Source organism: Hemitrygon akajei, chromosome 7 (genome assembly GCF_048418815.1).
Source record: "Hemitrygon akajei chromosome 7, sHemAka1.3, whole genome shotgun sequence".
NCBI lineage: Eukaryota > Metazoa > Chordata > Chondrichthyes > Myliobatiformes > Dasyatidae > Hemitrygon > Hemitrygon akajei.
Window position 1 is genome coordinate 12,558,826 of NC_133130.1, and position 18,989 is coordinate 12,577,814.

Genomic DNA, 18,989 nt, shown 5'->3' on the forward strand with positions numbered 1-18,989 from the left:
TTTTACAGCTCTCCACAGGGACCTGATGTTCACAGTAAATGTATTACCTTGATTTGAGTGAGTGGGCCAGTGAAGAAGTGGAGATTTGAGGCTTTGACTTGAGAGGCTTCAACGAGAAGAGGCGGAGGACGAGCTTCACTCCAAGTGAGGTAAGGCCGGGTAAGTTCCTTTCAAAGGAGAAAGTTTCAAAAGTTGAGGTAAGTATTGGGTGGGTCATGGCAGCTGAGATCAGCCTCGTGGTTTGTTCATCCTGCAGCATGTGGGAAATCAGGGATACTTCCAGTGTCCCTGAGAACTATGTGTGCAGGAAGTGTGTCCAACTGCAGCTTCTGGCAGACCGCATTGAGCGTCTGGAGCTGCGATTCGATTCATACTGGAGCATCCGTGATGCTGAGAAAGTCGTGAATAGCACGTTCAGTGAGTTGGCCACACCGCAGGTAAAGGCTACACAGGCAGAAAAGGAAGGGGTGGCCACTAGACAGCGTAGCAGTAGGCAGGTAGTGCAGGAGTCCCCTGAGGTCATCTCCCTCCTAAACAGATATACTGTTTTGGATACTGTTGAGGGAGATGTCTCATCAGGGGAAGGCAGCAGCAGCCGAGTTCATGGCACCATGGGTGGCTCTGTGGCACAGGAGGGAAGGAAAAGGAGTGGGAGAGCTATAGTGATAGGGGATTTGATTGTAAGGGGAATAGATAGGCGTTTCTGCAGCCACAAACGAGACTCCAGGATGGTATGTTGCCTCCCTGGTGCAAGGGTCAAGGATGACTCTGAGCGGCTGCAGGACATTCTGGTGTGGGAGGGTGAACAGCCAGCGGTCGTGGTGCACATAGGTACCAACGATATAGGTAAAAAATGGGATGAGGTCCTACAGGGTGAATTTAGGGAGTTAGGAGATAAACTAAAAAGTAGGACCACAAAGGTAATCATCTCTGGATTACTACCAGTGCCACGTGCTAGTCAGAGTAGAAATAGGAGGATATTTCAGATGAATACGTGGCTTGAAAAATGGTGCAAGTGGGAGGGATTCAAATTTCTGGGGCATTGGAACCAGCTCTGGGGGAGGTGGGACCGGTATAAACAGGACGGTCTGCACCTGGGCTGGACTGGAAACAATGTCCTGGGGGAGCATTTGCTACTGCTGTTCAGGAGGATTTAAACTAATGTGGCAGGGGGATGGGAACAAGTGCAGAGAGACAGAGGGGTGTAAAATGAGGGTAGAAGCAAAAAGTAGTAAGGTGAAAAGTAAAAGTGGCAGGCAGGCAAATCCAGGGCAAAAAGCAAAAAGAACCACTTTTCAACATAATTGTATAAGGGCTAAGAGTGTTGTAAAAACAAGCCTGAAGGCTTTGTGTGTCAATGCCAGAAGCATTCATTACAAGGTGGATGAATTGAATGTGCAGATAGTTATTAATGAATATGATCTAGTTGGGATCACAGAGACATGGCTGCAGGGTGACCAAGGATGGGAGCTCACCATCCAAGGATATTCAATATTCAGGAGGGATAGACAGGAAAGGAAAGGAGGTGGGGTAGCATTGCTGGTTAGAGAGGAGATTAACGCAATAGAAAGGAAGGACATTAGCCTGGAGGATATGGAATCGATATGGGTAGAGCTGCATAACACTAAGGGGCAGAAAATGCTGGTGGGAGTTGTGTACAGGCCACCTAACAGTAGTAGTGAGGTTGGGGATGGCATTAAACAGGAAATTAGAAATGCGTGCAATAAAGGAACAGTAGTTATAATGAGTGACTTCAATCTACATATAGATTGGGTGAACCAAATTGGTAAGGGTGCTGAGGAAGAGGATTTCTTGGAATGTATGCGGGATGGTTTTCTGAACCAACACGTCGAGGAACCAACTAGAGAGCAGGCCATTCTAGATTGGGTATTGAGCAATGAGGAAGGGTTAGTTAGCAATCTTGTCGTGCGAGGATCCTTGGGTAAGAGTGACTATAATATGGTGGAATTCTTCATTAAGATGGAGAGTGACATAGTTAATTCAGAAACAAAGGTTCTGAACTCAAAGAAGGGTAACTTTGAAGGTATGGGACATGAATTAGCTGAGATAGACTGGCAAATGATACTTAAAGGGTTGACGGTGGATATGCAATGGCAAGCATTTAAAGATCGCATGGATGAACTACAACAATTGTTCATCCCAGTTTGGCAAAAGAATAAACCAGGGAAGGTAGTGTACCCATGGCTGACAAGGGAAATTAGGGATAGTATCAAGTCCAAAGAAGAAACACATAAATTAGCAAAAAAAAGCAGCACACCTGAGGACTGGGAGAATTTCAGAGACCAGCAGAGGAGGACAAAGGGCTTAATTAGGAAAGGGATAAAAGATTATGAGAGAAAGCTGGCAGGGAACATAAAAACTGACTGTAAAAGCTTTTATAGATACGTGAAAAGAAAAAGATTGGTCAAGACAAATATAGGTCCTTTACAGTCAGAAACAGGTGAATTGATCATAGGGAACAAAGACATGGCAGACCAATTGAATAACTACTTTGGTTCTGTCTTCACTAAGGAGGACATAAATAATCTTCCGGAAATAGTAAGGGACTGAGGGTCTAGTGAGATGGAGGAACTGAGGGAAATACATGTTAGTAGGGAAGTGGTGTTAGGTAAATTGAAAGGATTAAAGGCAGATAAATCCCCAGGGCCAGATGGTCTGCATCCCAGAGTGCTTAAGGAAGTAGCCCAAGAAATAGTGGATGCATCAGTGATAATTTTTCTGAACTCCTTAGATTCTGGATTAGTTCCTAAGGATTGGAGGGTGGCTAATGTTATCCCACTTTTTAAGAAAGGAGGGAGGGAGAAAACAGAGAACTATCGACCTGTCAGCCTAACATCAGTAGTGGGGAAGATGCTAGATTCCATTATTATAGATGAAATAGTGGCATATCTAGATAGCAGTAATTGGATTGGGCTGAGCCAGCATGGATTTACCAAGGGTAAATGCTTGACTAATCTATTGGAGTTTTTCGAGGATGTAACCAGGAAGTTAGACAAGGGAGATCCAGTGGATGTAGTGTACCTCGACTTTCAGAAGGCATTTGATAAAGTCCCACATAGGAGATTGGTGGGTAAAATCAAAGCTCATGGCATTGGGGGGAAGACATCGACATGGATAGAAAACTGGTTGGCAGATAGAAAGCAAAGGGTAGCGGTGAATGGGTGTTTCTCGGAATGGCAGGTGGTGACTAGTGTGGTGCCACAGGGCTCGGTATTGGGACCACAGCTGTTTACGATTTACGTCAACGATTTAGATGAAGGCATTGAGAATAACATCAGCAAGTTTGCTGATGATACTAAGCTGGGTGGCAGTGTGACGTGATGAGGATGTTAGGAGAATTCAGGGTGACTTGGATAGGCTGGGTGAGTGGGCAGATACTTGGCAGATTGCGTTTAATGTGAATAAGTGTGAGGTTATCCACTCTGGGAGTAAGAACAGGAAGGTAGATTATTATCTGAGTGGTGTAGAGTTAGGTAAGGGAGAAATACAAAGAGATCTAGGAGTCCTTGTTCATCGGTCACTGAAGGTGAATGAGCAAGTGCAGCAGGCAGTGAAGAAGGCTAATGGAATGTTGGCCTTTATTACAAAGGGAATTGAGTACAAGAGCAAGGAAATCCTCTTGCATTTGTACAGGGCCCTGGTGAGACCACAACTGGAGTATTGTATACAGTTTTGGTCTCCAGGGCTAAGGAAGGACATCCTGGCTGTAGAGGAGGTGCAGCGTAGATTCACAAGGTTAATTCCTGGGATGTCAGGACTGTCTTACGCAGAGAGGTTAGAGAGACTGGGCTTGTACACGCTGGAATTAAGGGGATTGAGAGGGGATCTGATTGAAACATATAAGATTATTAAGGGATTGGACAAGATAGAGGCAGGAAATATGTTCCAGATGCTGGGAGAGTCCAGTACCAGAGGGCATGGTTTGAGAATAAGGGGTAGGTAATTTAGGACAGAGTTAAGGAAAAACTTTTTCTCCCAGAGAGTTGTGGGGCTCTGGAATGCACTGCCTCAGAAGGTAGTGGAGGCCAATTCTCTTGATGCTTTCAAGAAGGAGCTAGATAGCTGTCTTGTGGATAGGAAAATCAAGGGATATGGGGACAAGGCAGGAACTGGGTATTGATAGTAGGTGATCAGCCATGATCTCAAAATGGCAGTGCAGGCTCGAAGGGCTGAATGGTCTACCTCTGCACCTATTGTCTATTGTCTATTGTCTATAACTCAGTCATGACCTCCCACGCACAAAGACTCACTGACTACCCCATTCATTCCAGATGTACGTGTTTCTTATCACAAAGAATCCTCCCAGTACCTTTCCTACCTCAGATATTAGACTTACTACTCTATAATTCCTGGCTTCTTATTTGCTGCCCATCTTAAATAAAGATACAACATTCACTCCCCTCCAGTCTACCAGCACCTGCCCTGTAACTAACACTGGTGCAAATCCTGGCTCCCTCATTTTCCTCACCTTTCACCATTGTGATGAATGTAGCTGGGCAGACGCCTGAGATTTATCCACCTTTGTACCTTCAAATCACTTTGAATTCTCCTTAATCTCCTCTGCTAAAGCTATCACATGCACCCTTCCTGTCCTCCTCATTTCCTTCTCAACTCCACTCCTGCATTCCCAATACTCCTCCAGAGATTCACTTGATACCAGCTGCCTCCAACCTTTGTGTCATCAACAAATTTATTAACCCATCCTTCCACTTCTTCATCCAAGTCATTTATGAAAATCACAAAGAGTGGGGGTCCCAGAACAGATCCCTGAGGCACACCACTGGTGACTGACCTCTATGTCGAATATGACCCATCTACAACCACTCTTTGCCTTCTGTGGCAAGCCAGTTCTAGAACCACAAAGCAATCTCCCCTTGGATCCCATGCCTCCTTACTTTCTCAATAAGCCTTGCATGGGGTACCTGGTCAAATGTCTTGCTGAAATCCATATACACTACATCTATGCTCTACCATCATCATAGTCAGATCCTCAAAAAATTCAATCAGGCTCGTAAGGCATGAACTGCCCTTTACAAAGCCATGCTGATTATTCCTAGTCATATTACGCTCCTCCAAATGTTCATAAATCCTGCCTCCCAGGATCTTTTCCATCAACTTACCAACCACTGAAGTAAGACTCACTGGTCTACAATTTTCTGGTCTATCTCTACTCCCTTTCTTGGATAATAGAACAACATCCGCAACCCTCCAATTCTCCAGAACCTCTCCCGTTCCCATTGATGATGCAATGGTCATCGCCAGAGGCTCAGCAATCTCTTCCCTCACCTCCCACAGTAGCCTGAGGTACATCTCATCCAGTCCCGGTGACTTATCCAACTTGATGCTATCCAAAAGCTCCTGCATATTGTCTTTCTTAATAGCAACATGCTCAAACTTTTCAATCCACCATAACTCATCCATACAATCACCAAGATCCTTTTCCATAGTGAATACTGAAGCAAAGTACTTATTAAGTACCTCTGCTATCTCCACCAGTTCCATACACACTTTTCCACTGTGGCACTTGATTGGTCCTATTCTCTCACATCTTATCCTCTTGCTCTTCACATACTTGTAGAATGCCATGGGGTTTTCCTTAAATCTGTCCATCAAGACCTTCTTGCTTTCCTAATTTCTTTGTTGAGCTTCTTCCTGTGAGCCTTATAATCTTCTAGCTCTCTATCATTACCTATCTTTTTGAACCTTTCATAAGCTCTTCTTTTTTTCTTGACTAGATTTACAACAGCCTTTGTACACCACGGTTCCTGTACCTCACCATCCTTTCCCTGTCTCATTGGAACATACCTATGCAGAACTCCACGCAAATATCCCCTGAACATTTCCCACTTTTCTTCTGTACATTTCCCTGAGAACATCTGTTTCCAATTTATGCTTCTAAGTTCCAGCCCGATAGCCTCATATTTCCCCTTAATCCAATTAAACACTTTCCTAACTTGTCTGTTCCTATCCCTCTCCAATGGTATGGTAAAGGAGATAGAGTTTTGATCATTATCTCCAAAATGCTCTCCCACTGAGAGATCTGACAGCTGACCAGGTTCATTTCCCAATACCAGATCAAGTCCAGCCTCTCCTCTTGTAGTCATACCCACATATTGTGTCAAGAAACCTTCTTGAATACAACTAATAAACTCCAGCCCATTAAACCCCTCGCTTCAGGAACATGCCAATCGATATTTGGGAAATTAAAACTTCCCACCACAACAACACTTTTATTATTACACCTTTCCAAAATCTGTCTCCCTATCTGCTCCTCTATGTTCCTGCAAATATTAGGTGGTCTATAAAAAACATCCAGTAGAGTTATTGACCCCTTCCTGTTCCAAAATATCTCCCACAGAGACTCTGTAGACAATGCCTCCACATAGTCTTCCTTTTCTACGGCTGTGACACTATCTCTGATCAACAGTGCCACACCCCCACCTCTTTTGCCTCCCTCCCTATCCTTTCTGAAACATCTAGAGCCTGGCACCGGAGTAACCATTCCTGCCCCTGCACCATTCAAGTCTCTGTAATGGCCACAACATCATCGCTCCAAGTACTGATCCACACTCTAAGCTCATCCACTTTGTTCATAATACTCTTTGCATTAGTATAGGCACATCTCAAATCATCGATCTGAGTGCATCCCTTCTCTATCACCTCCCTTTCGTACTGTCTCCAAGCTTTCTCTATTTGTGAGCCAAGTGCCTCTTCCTCCGTCTCTTCAGTTTGGTTCCCACCTCCCAGCAATCCGAGTTAAATCTCTCCCCAATAGCCTTAGCAAACTTTTCCTCCAGGATATTGGTTCCCCCTGCGATTCAAGTGCAACCCATCCTTTTTGTACAGGTCACTCCTGCCCCAAAAGATATCCCGTGATCCAGAAATCTGAACCCCTGCCCCCGCCAATCCAGCAGCCACACACTTATCCTCCACCTCATTCTATTCCTATACTCACTGACACGTGGCACAGGCAGTAATCCCAAGATGACTATCTTTATGGTCCTGCTTCTTAACTTCCTTCCTAACTCCCCGTAGTCTGCTTTCATGACGTCCTCCCTTTTCCTACCTGCTTCATTGGTACCAATATGTACCACGACCTTTGGCTGTTCTCCTTCCCACTTCAGGATATCTTGGACACGATCAGAAACATCCCACACCCTGGCACCTGGGAGGCAAATGACCATCTGTACTTCTTTCCTGCGTCCACAGTATCGCTTGACTGACCACCTAACTGTAGAGTCCCCTATCACTGCTGCCATTCTATTCCTTTCCCTACCCTTCTGAGCCACACAGCCAGACTCTGTGCCAGAGTCAAGGCCACTTTTGCTTCCCCCAGGTAGGCAATCCCCCTCAACAGTACTCAAACAAGAGTATTTATTGTCAAGGGGTACAGCCACAGGGGTGCTGAGTCAGAGCCATTCCTGATATCACACACATAGCTACTGTTGCTGCTTTCTCCATAAACTATAAGGACCATTTGGCTCTGGGTCTGTACTCACTGGAGTTTAGGAGAATGAAGGGGATCTCATTGAAACCTATTGAGTATAAAAAGGTCAGGATAGAGTGGATGTGGGAGGATGTTCTGTACGGTGAGGGGTGTCAGGACCAGAAGGCTCAGCCTCAGAATGGAAGATGTCTCTTTGGAACAGATGAGGAGGAATTTCTTCAGCCAGAGGCTGGTGACTCTGTGGAATTCATTGCCACATGCATCTGTGCTGGCCAACTCATTGGGTACATTTAAAGTGGAGGTTGATAAGTTCTTGTTTAGTCTAGATGTTAACGTTTATAAGGAGAATGGAGTTCAGAGGAGCAATAAATCAGCCATGATGGAATAGTGGAGCAGGCTTGATGGGCTGAGTAGCCCAATTCTGCTGCTATGTTTTATGGTCATACAGTAAAATGGTACACTAGTTTCAAGGAGAATGGCCCTAGGGAAATCCTACACTGTTTAAACCCTGACTCCCTTCTGTTTACCTGCTGGTTACCGAAGTTTAGGTGTGACCACATCTTTTCTGTCCCCCATCGGGAGGTAATCGGTTCAGGTCTGTGATCTACTCTCATCACATGACTATACGGAATGGTCACATGCATCACAAACTACCAGCAGGAGTGGCCCATTCACCCTTAAATCTGCCGCCCCGTGCAGTAAGATTGCAGCTGGTGTGACTAACATGAACACCACATTCTCGTCCACCTCCTTCAAACTCCTCACATCCTTCTGGGCCATTATATCTCTATATCTGCTCTAAAGATAAATAAAGATGATTTAATTTGCAAAGACTTATGACTCTTTGAAAGAAAAATGTGCTCCTCACAGGCTCTTATATTTAAACTGTCACCAGTTACTTCCCAAATCTTTCACGAAAGGAAATATCCCCTCATGTCTACCATTGTTAAGGCCACTTAGATTCTTATCATGGGACCACAGAGTAATACAGCACAGGAACAGGCCATTCAGCCCATCGTGAGCATACTGGCATTTTACCCATCTGCACTAATCCCATTTCCTTGCATTATGTCCATATACCTCCATGTCTTGTCTATCTGATTGCCTGTCCAAATGCCTCTTAATCAGTAATCATTTTTGATTCCATCACCCTTCCAGATATCAATTAATCTCCATCATTAAACAAAGCTTATCTATCAGATCCCTCTGATGACTAGTGAGACTTTGTTGAAAGAGCCATAGGACTGGCTTCTCAATGCTCTGGGTTCTGTTGTTTTATACATGATAACAGGTTGGAATTAAAGAGGGATGGGTGGCTTCACTCAGTGGGGAAAATGTCACAACACCATTCAGACAAGACAGACTGGAGAGCTCGTCTACTGCGGCTATATTAGTGGAACTAAGGAATATGAAATAGATCCATGTTAATGGATCGTATTAAATTCCTTGCAATAGTCAGTGGCATTTAGAGCAGCAAATTATCAGAGAGATAGCAGACAGTTGCAAGAAAAATCAGATTGTGGTAGTTGGTGATTTTATATTTCCACATAATGAGAAGTGACCTTATAGAAATGTTTAAAATCATGAGGGGCTGCATGACATGGCAGTGTAGTGGTTAACACGATACCTTACAGTACAGGCGACCCAGGTTCAATTCCAGCCACTGCCTGTCAGGAGTTTGTATGTTATCCCTGTGACCTCGTGGGTTTCCTCCGGGTGCTCTGCTTTCATCCCACAGTCTAAAATCACACTGGTTAGTAGGTTAATTGATCATCGAAAATTATCCCGTGATTAGGTTAGGGTTAAGTCGGTAGGTTGATAGACGGTGTGGCTCGTTGGGCCTGAAGAGCCAATTCTTCACTGTATTGCTAAATAAATAAATACAAATAAATCTGAACCCCCACCCTCTGCACTAATTCCTCAGCCACATGTCCATCGAGCAATTCATCTTATTTTAATTTTTTTTTAAGTTTCTTATTATTTTAATCATCTTATTACAACCCAGAGATTACTACCCATGAGGACCTGCTTTTCAGTTTCTTCCCCAGCTCCCATTATTCTCTCATCAGGACCTTTACCCCTTTCCTGCATGTGACTTAGACAAGTAAGTGGAAGTGTGAGTTAGTAAGTTTGCCCAAAGTTGGTGGAGCTATGGATAGTGTAGAAGGTTTCCGTAGGGTACAACAGGACATTGACTGGATGTAGAGCAGGGCTGAGGAAGGTCAGAGTTCAACCTGCAGAAGTGTGGAGTGATTCACTTTGGAAGGTCATATTTGAAGGTAGGTTTAAAGACAGGATTCTTCACAGTGTGGAGGAAACAAGAGTTCTTGAGGTACACGTACATCTATCTCCTTCACATAGTGCTGGAGAGGGATAGGGACAGACAATTTGGGAAAACATTTTGTTGGGGTAGGAGGAAATATGATGCTATTTGGCAGGAACTTGTGAGCATAAATTGGGATCTGATGTTCTCAGGAAAATGCACAGCAGAAATATGGCAAGTGTTCAGGAAGCAAGAGCATGGACTTCTGCATAGGTATGTGACATTGAGGCAGAGAAAGGATGGTAGGGTTAAAGAACCAAGGTGTAGAAAGTATGTAGAAAATCTAGTTAAGGACCAAGACCAAGGAGATGGTGGTGGACTTTAGGAGATCTAGGCCCCATATGGAGCCAGTGATCATTAATGGAGAACGTGTGGAGCAGGTTAAGACCTACAAGTATCTGGGAGTACAGTTAGACGAGAAGCTTGACTGGACTGCCAACACAGATGCCTTGTGCAGGAAGGCACAGAGTCGACTGTACTTGCTTAGAAGGTTGGCGTCATTCAATGTCTGTAGTGAGATGCTGAAGATGTTCTATAGGTCAGTTGTGGAGAGCGCCCTCTTCTTTGTGGTGGCGTGTTGGGGAGGAAGCATTAAGAAGAGGGACGCCTCACGTCTTGATAAGCTGGTAAGGAAGGCGGGCTCTGTCGTGGGCAAAGTACTGGAGAGTTTAACATCGGTAGCTGAACGAAGGGTGCTGAGTAGGCTACGGTCAATTATGGATAACTCTGAACATCCTCTACATAGCACCATCCAGAGACAGAGAAGCAGTTTCAGTGACAGGTTACTATTGATGCAATGCTCCTCAGACAGGATGAAGAGGTCAATACTCCCCAATGCCATTAGGCTTTACAATTCTACCTCCAGGACTTAAGAACTTTTTAAAAGCTATTAATGCTTTTTGAGACGGTGATTTATATGCATATCATATTTTTTTACTGAGTTAAGTATTGTTTGTAATTAGTTTTGCTACAGCAAGTGTATGGGACAATGGAAAAAAAGTTGAATTTCCCCATGGGGATGAATAAAGTATCTATCTATCTATCTATCTATCTATCTAAGAAGAAAACAAAAGCTTACAGAAGGTTCAAGAAACTAGGTACTGTTAGAGCTCTAGAAAATTACAAGGTTGCTAGGAAGGAGCTTAGGAGAGCCAGATGGAGCCATGAGAAGACCTTGGTGAGCAGGATTAAGGAAAATCCCAAGGAATTCTACAAGTATGTGAAGAGTAAGAGCATAAGCCATGTGAGAATTGGACAAATCAGGTGTGATAGTGGAAATGTGTGCATGAAGTCGGAGGAGGTAGCAGAGGTACTTAATAAATACTTTGCTTCAGTATTCATCAGGGAAAAAGCCTTGGTAATTGTGGGGATGGCTTACAGCAGACTGAAATGCTTGAGTATATAGACATTAAGAAAGAGGGTGTTCTGGAGCTTTTGAAAAGTATTAAGTCAAGTTAAGTCAAGTCACTTTTTATTGTCATTTGGACCATAACTGCCGGTACAGTATATTGTAAAAACAAAACAATGTTTTTCAGGACCATGGTGTTACATAACACAGTACAAAAATTACACTGAACTATGTAAAAACCAACACAGAAAAAAACTACACTAGACTAAAGACCTACTCAGGACTGCATAAAGTGCACAAAACAGTGCAGGCATTACAATAAGTAATAAACAAGACAATAGGGCAGTAAGGTGTCAGTCCAGGCTCTGGGTATTGAGGAGTCTGATAGCTTGGGGGAAGAAACTGTTACATAGTCTGGTCGTGAGAGCCCAAATGCTTCGGTGCCTTTTCCCAGATGGCAGGAGGGAGAAGAGTTTGTATGAGAGGTGCGTGGGGTCTTTCATAATAGTATTTGCTTGACGGATGCAGCGTGTAGTGTAAATGTCCGTGATGGCGGGAAGAGAGACCCCGATAATCTTCTCAGCTGACCTCACTATCTGCTGCAGGGTCCACTCAATGGACGTAATGGGTAATGATGTAGTTGAGGTATATAATCATTTTACAATAGGGTCTTTTAAGAGTCTCTTAGATAGGTACATGGAGCTTAGGAAGATAGAAGGCTATGCCCTAGGGAAATCTAGGCAGATTTTAGAATAGGTTACATTGTCTTCACAACATTGTGTGCCGAAGGTCCTGTAATGTGCTGTAAATTTTTATGTTCTATGTTCTAATGTGATAGACTGAGATAAAGAATTTATCTTTAGTGTATGATAGGCCCCTGAGAAAAGAGAATATCCAGGGTGGGTGTGGACTTTGAGTATATTGGCTGTTTTACAGGTTATTGGGAAGCAAACATTGACTCAGAGATTATCCTCTGTCTGAGTAGTGCAAGTGGAGCCAATGAAATAGTAAACAAAATAGTCTTTGAAAACCCACAACCTGCAGGTATATTCTGAACTTTTGGTCAATAGAGCTGTCATCCTTCCTACATTAACCCTGAAAGTCCTGGAACAATACCATCAAAAATCCTTTTTGTAATTTATTTTTTTATCGAAGTTCATCATCAAACATTTCCATAAGATGTATTTCAGACATTGTACATATATATCATATAATCATATATATCACAAATCCCAACAAAGTATTTATCTGAGGTATACACTTATAGAAAAGAGTGGAAAGAGAAAAACAAGCAAAAGGAAAGAACCATGTACAAGTAGGGAGTGATCTTTTTTTTACAACAGATTCATTGATTTGTGAGAATAAAATCAGGCCTATGAGGCATTATATAGTTAAACCATTTTTCCCAGTATGAATCAAATTGTTTCAGCTTATGATTAACAGATGCTGTTATCTTTTCCATTATGTAAATGTCCATTGTAATTTCCACCCATGTATTTAAAGTTGGGCTCTCCTGTGATAACCATTTCCTAGTAAGAGTCTTTTTACAGGCCACCACCAGTTTATTCATTAAATATTTATCTCTTTTCAACCATTCTTGAGGTATATATCCAAAAAATATATTGTCTTACTCTCTACCATCAAAAATCCTTATGAGAGATTTTGACAATTCACGGGAAGGACCGACACACCCGCACCAAACACAGTAATTCTGCATACTGGAGGGAGCCAACACGAACATCATCTCCACCTGGCAGAGCAACACCAACTCCAATAGATAGGTCACGTCATCTGGATGCCAAACTCACATTTCCCCAAACAAGTCCTTCACTCCCAGTTGAAGGAAGGTCAACAAGACCTTTGTGGGCAAAGGGAACACTTGAAAGATAATATTAAAATCACCCTGGAGAAATTGCATCTAAAAAATGCCAAGAGGGGAACGTCGTTACATGGGAACGACCACTGCTGTGTCACAGAGAACAAATGACAGCTGGAAAAGAAGAGAATGAACGACCCAAAGACCCAATCAGAAGAAACAAGCCTTATTCCAATGGTCCAATCAGCTGCAGGATCAGGTCACAGTGACACGGTTTCTTGTGGGTCGGTGCCACTTGTTTACAAGTACAGAAGGGACAAGCAGGGTGGCCATTGTTGGGAGTAGGCCAGTGGTGAGACTGGGAGTGTCAGGCTTTGCTTCAAAGGAGGCTTTCGCTTGAATGAGGCGCTGGCTCTGGGTAAGCTTCTGTTAAAATTCCTTTTTTTCTCTCCTACTCTACCTAGTGTAGTAAATGGTTGTTGAGTGTTCTTCATGTCAGATGTTTGAGTCCTGAGAGAGGCACTTGCGAGGCCTCACCTTGAATATTGTGAACAGTTCTGGTTCCTCATCCTTGTAATTATTATTATTTAACTTCTGTTGGCTCAGGCTGGTAAAACCTGAGGTGCAGGCACCGCCAAGCACACTCATTTCCCAATCGCTATGAGCTTTTGGACAATTCTAGTCATGTTCAGTATTGTGGATTTCTGGAGATTTACATAAATATATCTGCATAGGCATAATTGTTTAAAGCTCTTGTGTCATGACTTTGGGGTGATATCAGTTGTAGATACTACTATTGGGACAGTGCATACCCTGTTTGTGTTCCATAGTCTTTCAATTTCCTTTTTTAATTCAACATATTTCTGTTGTTTTTCACTTATCGATTTTGGTTTGTTATATGTATGGAATATTATTATTAAAATTAATCTTCAGCCCACTTCAGTATGGTCCTCTCTACCATGAGCTCTCATTTTCCACGACAAACTTTCATTATGCATCTTAATAAATGTAACTGAGTACCATGTTTTCATCGGACCCACTCTATATGAAGCACTTCATTTTCATCACTTCCCTTTCAGAAAATCATTTTAAACTTCTCTCATTATTTCAAATTTTCCACAGTGCCCCGCAAGACTTCTTTTATTATTACTGCTAAATCGTTTTCCTGGAACTGACATTAAATGAAGTGGCCTGTAATTTGCTGGTGTTCGGAGGTGCCAGAGATTGGTCAGAATATAAACAATACTGATGAATAAATAAAAGCAGGATGTCACCCATGTTTTCACATCAAATCCACAAATCTGTTTGAGAATGATTAACAACTGGATTCTGACTCTGACATCATGGGAAAAGTAGCTGACTTTAAATGGTGCAAGAATCTGCCTCCAAGAGAACCACAACTTTATTGTTGGGTTTGGAGGCCTGTGGCCCTCAATGACCCAGAGAGCTCTGTTGGCTGGAATCAGGGCTTCCAGCTTTGGCTCCTGGTTGGATCACCCATACCAATCAGATCTAAGGGTAGAGGCAAGACTAAGAGTGGTCCACAGGTCCGCCCAGTTCAGGTGTTGAGCTCAGGGCTAACAACTTTGACTGGTAAAACAGAATTGTTGCAGAAATAGCAATGAAGAATCCTTCTACATCAGAATGCAATGATATTCTTGAGTCTCCATTCCGGACTTGTGACTGACAGTAGTGAAAATCGAGAGGAAGCTACTGACAAGAAGGAAGCACTGAACATTGTCAGAGATTGAGGAATTTCATCGCTGCCCTCATTGCCACTGGCGTAACGCGCAGTAAGTAAGTAATAATATTTCTGGGGACTTCAATATCTTCTGAATGCACCACAGTTTATAACCTATTGTCCTCAGATTTGTAACTGGTTCAGATATCAGAACAAAAAAGTACATCAAAAGACGTGACCTGAGAATATTCAAGAATGAGGTCAAACACATCACATTTAGAATGAGAATAGTTTATTGAAAAGCAGGTACATTATATTCAATATATACTGGATTATTTTAAGCAAAATACAATAAAGCTTTATCCAAGACAAGGGTGGCCCTGGGGTGACATGGTTTTGATTAAAGCAATCCACCAAGACCAGTTCTCATTCCACTGAGGTTGTGTGAGACTCGAACTAGAGGTCGTAGAGTAAGGGTGAGAGGTGAAATATTTGAGTGGGAACTTCTTCACTGAGTAGTGCAAGTATGGAATGGGACATCAGTGGAAGTGATCGCTATGGGTTTGTATCATAAGCAGTTATGGACGTTCAACCTTAGACTCCAATATCCAAATGGTTGATAATCAGTAACATTAATTACTAATGGTTTATCCACCTCTGACCCAGGGATACACAACCACCAGATCCAGCCAGATCAATAAGCATTTTCCCCTTCTCTTTGTCCAGGATCTGATCCAGTAAAACATTCCCAAACCACCTTGGTGACCCTCCCAGTGGGGACATTCATCCCTGTCCTGTATCATATCATAACAGTAAGTACTGATGTTAATGGGTACAGTTATTTCACTCTTGCTGGAGGCTCTGAGTCTCCAGGAGGTACAGCAGTGTGCCATGGAGATTACAGCTTGGCTTCCCTTGTTTAATGAAGATTTCATCAACGTGCGTACATTGAAGGTCATTTCAGCTGTTCCTCTTCAACTCAGACTGCAAACTTATAAATATTCAAAATAGTATTCAAGAAGTATGAATCAAAAGTATTTTGGTGGGTGACTTGTTTAAAAGCTATTAATTTTTAACATTTTTAACATAGAAATGAATAAAATTTAAACAGGAGAAATTCTGCAGGTGCTGGAAGTTTAAACCTAATGCACAGCAACACCAAACTGTGGAGGAACTGAGCAGGTTAGGCAGCATCTTTGGAAATGAATGAACTGTCGACGGTTTAGCCTGAGACCTCTCCTCAGGACTGGAAAGGAAGTGGGCAGACACTAGAATAAAAACGTGGAGGGAGAGGATGGAGGACAGTTGGAAGTTGACAGGTTAAGCCAGGTGGGTAGGAAAGGAGAGAAGAGTGGACCATAGGAGAAAGGCCAGAAGGAGAGTGAAGAGGGGATGGAATGATTTCTTAAGCCAAACAATTCTTTCTCTCCCCCTTCTTCTATTCCCCACTCTGGCTTCTGACCTCTTCTTCCTTGCTTATTACCTCTTCCTTCCCATTCTCCATTGGTCCATTCTCCTCTCTTATCACATTCCAGTAACCAAACATCATGACCACAATGCTCGGCAGAGCAACACAGAACATGGCAATTGATGAAGTAACAAGAGAACGACAAGCCCCTTTCCTCTCTCCCACCTGTACACACACACACACACACACACACACACACACACACACACACACACACACACACACACACACACACACACACACACACACACACACACACACACACACACACACACACACACACCCTCACCCTCCAGTGGGTTCACAGACACTGGGCCATCGCCTCCCCAGTGGACTATCACAGAATCACAGACTCAAGCCTCCATCGGAGGATACATGATGATAATGATCAGTTAATAAAAGGGGTACAACAATGACAGATGGAACTTAATCCCAGCGGGGTGAAATGCGCTAAGGAGAATGAATAGGAGTGGCACAAACAAACGAACAGTACACCTTAGAGTTACTGGGGATGGACAACTAAATACTGGCACCCGTAAAGCCCACAGCCTTGACTAAATATGAAATAGTAAAAATAGCTTGTTCCAGAGTGAATGTTGATGCTTGATCCTGGTAAACTAGAGTGTCAATGGACACTATAAACCAGTGCAGAGAAGCCGCTGGGGATGTCCAACAGTGTACAAACATTCCCAGATGATCTGAGCAATGCACACAAGTCCAGGAGAATCAGATTGCTGCAGATCCTCCGAATGGAGGAGTCTAAGATCAGACAAACAACCTCAGAATAGAAGGATGCCCCACTTAGAAAAGAGATGAGGAGGAACATATTCAGCCAGAGGGTGGTGAATCTGCAATTCATTGTCACAGACAGCTGTGGAGACCTAATAACTGTGAATACTTAAAATGGAGATTGATATGTTCTTGATTAGTATGGGGTCAAAAGTCGCAGGGAGAAGTCATGAGAATGGGGTTGAGAGGAATAGTCAATAAATTAGCCATGATGGAATGGTGGAGCAGACTTGGTGGGCTGAATGGCATAACTCTGTTCCTATGTCTTGTGGTCTTTTGCACTTAAAGTAATGAAGCAGGTCTGAGTGGAGTCTTGCATAATGTTTAAATGTCATTTAAAGTTTCCCACTCACACTAAAGCCGAGGGATCCAATTACATCCAGGCCATTGTCTATTCAATGACCTGGAAGCAGATGGATCCCTATCATTATCATATTATTATTCTGTCGATCAGGTATGACATCACGGTGAAGAAGAGAACTGTCTTAGCCCAGTTTTCTGTCCATCTATATAATCTAGCATCACTGAATGCAGCACTTTCTCCCCTTAATGTCTGCCATGTCACATGATAAAATAGGTCGTAATCAGCATAGTTTCCTAAGGTAAAAATTAGCCTGACGAATCTTGAATTTCTTTGTAGAAATAAGATGCAGGATAGACAAAGGAGAATCGGTTGATGTTATATACTTGGATTTTCAGAAGGCATTTAACAAGGTGCCACACTTGATGCTGCTGAACAAGCTACAAGCCCATGGTATTACAGGAAAGATTCTAGCATGGAAAAAGCAGTGGCTGAACATGCAGGAGGCAAATAATGGGAATAACGCAAGCATTTTCTGACTGGCTACCAGTGAGTAGTGGTTTTCCACAGGGGTCTATGTTGTGACTGATTCTTACTAAGTTAAATGTCAATGAATTGCATGATGGAATTGATGGATTTCTTGCAAATTTTGCAGACAATATGAAGATAGGTGCAGGGGCACGTAGTTTTGAGGAAATAGGGAGGCTACGTAAGGACTTAGATTAAGAAAATGGGATAGAAGTGGCAGATGGAATATAGTGTCAGGAAGTGTCTGGTCAAGCACTTTGTAGAAGAAATTAAATGGTTAACTGTTTTCTAAATGGAGGGAAAAATACAAAAATCTGAGGCATAATGAGATTTGGTAGTGTCTGCTGTTGAGGGGGATGGACACAGGGGTACTCTGTTCTTGCTCTTTAAGCCCTTTCCTCTTCCTGACTGACACCCATCCTCCTGCGTCCTGCACCTTGAGTGTAACTACCACTCTATGTGTCCTGCCTAACACCCCTTCAGCCTCCCAAATGCTGAGAGTTTATAAAACACTGGTGAAGCTTCACCTGGACTATTATGTGTACTCTTGGGCACCTTATCTTTGAAAGGGCGTGCTGACACTGGACAAAGTTCAAAGGAGGTTCACAAAATGATTCCAGGATTGATCGGTTTGTCATATGAAGAGTGTTTACCGACTCTGGGTAATGTATGGAAATGAGGAGGAATTTCTTTAGCCAGAGAGTCTGAATCTGTATAATTCATTGCCACATGACAGGTACTTAAGGCAAAGGTTGAGTGATTCTTGACTGGTCAGGGCATGATGGGATATGCGAGGAAGGCAGAAAATTGGGGCTGAGAGGAAAAATGGATCAGCCATGATGAAACGGCACGGCAGACTTGATAGGCCAAATGACCTTCAGCCACCAGCCACTCCCAATCAAATCCTGTCATTGATACCTGGACATATGATGTTGTAGCTATTAGTGAAACATGGTTGCAGGAGGGGTATGTTTAGCAAATAAATATTCCTGGATTTCATTGCCTCAGGTGTGATAGAATTGGAGGGACAAGAGGGGGAGTTGTTGCATTGCTTGTCAGAGAAAATATTACAGCGGTGCTCTGGCAGGATAGATTAGAGGGCTATTTGGGTGGAATTGAGGAATGAGAAAGGTGTAGTAACACTTACAGGGGTGTATTAGGGCCCACATAATGGGGAGCAAGAACTGGAGGAGAAAATTTGTAAGGAGATAGCAGATATTTGTAGTAAGCACAAGGTTGTGATTGTGGGAGATTTTAATTTTCCACA

At 43.0% G+C, this 18,989-nt stretch overlaps 1 protein-coding gene across 3 annotated transcripts in view; it reads right to left on the reverse strand.

Moving 5' to 3' along the window:
- LOC140730228 (uncharacterized) overlaps nucleotides 1-18,989 on the reverse strand; it is a 56,265-nt gene that overhangs the window by 8,159 nt on the left and 29,117 nt on the right. The window contains exon 2 of one of the 3 annotated variants that reach the window (XM_073050400.1): nucleotides 48-167. The exons of 1 other annotated variant lie outside the window; for it this stretch is intronic. The gene's annotated coding sequence lies outside the window, so the exon portion shown is untranslated. Of the gene's footprint in view, nucleotides 1-47; nucleotides 275-18,989 lie in introns of those variants that run through there. One more of the 3 variants, XM_073050399.1, reaches the window with a different exon arrangement.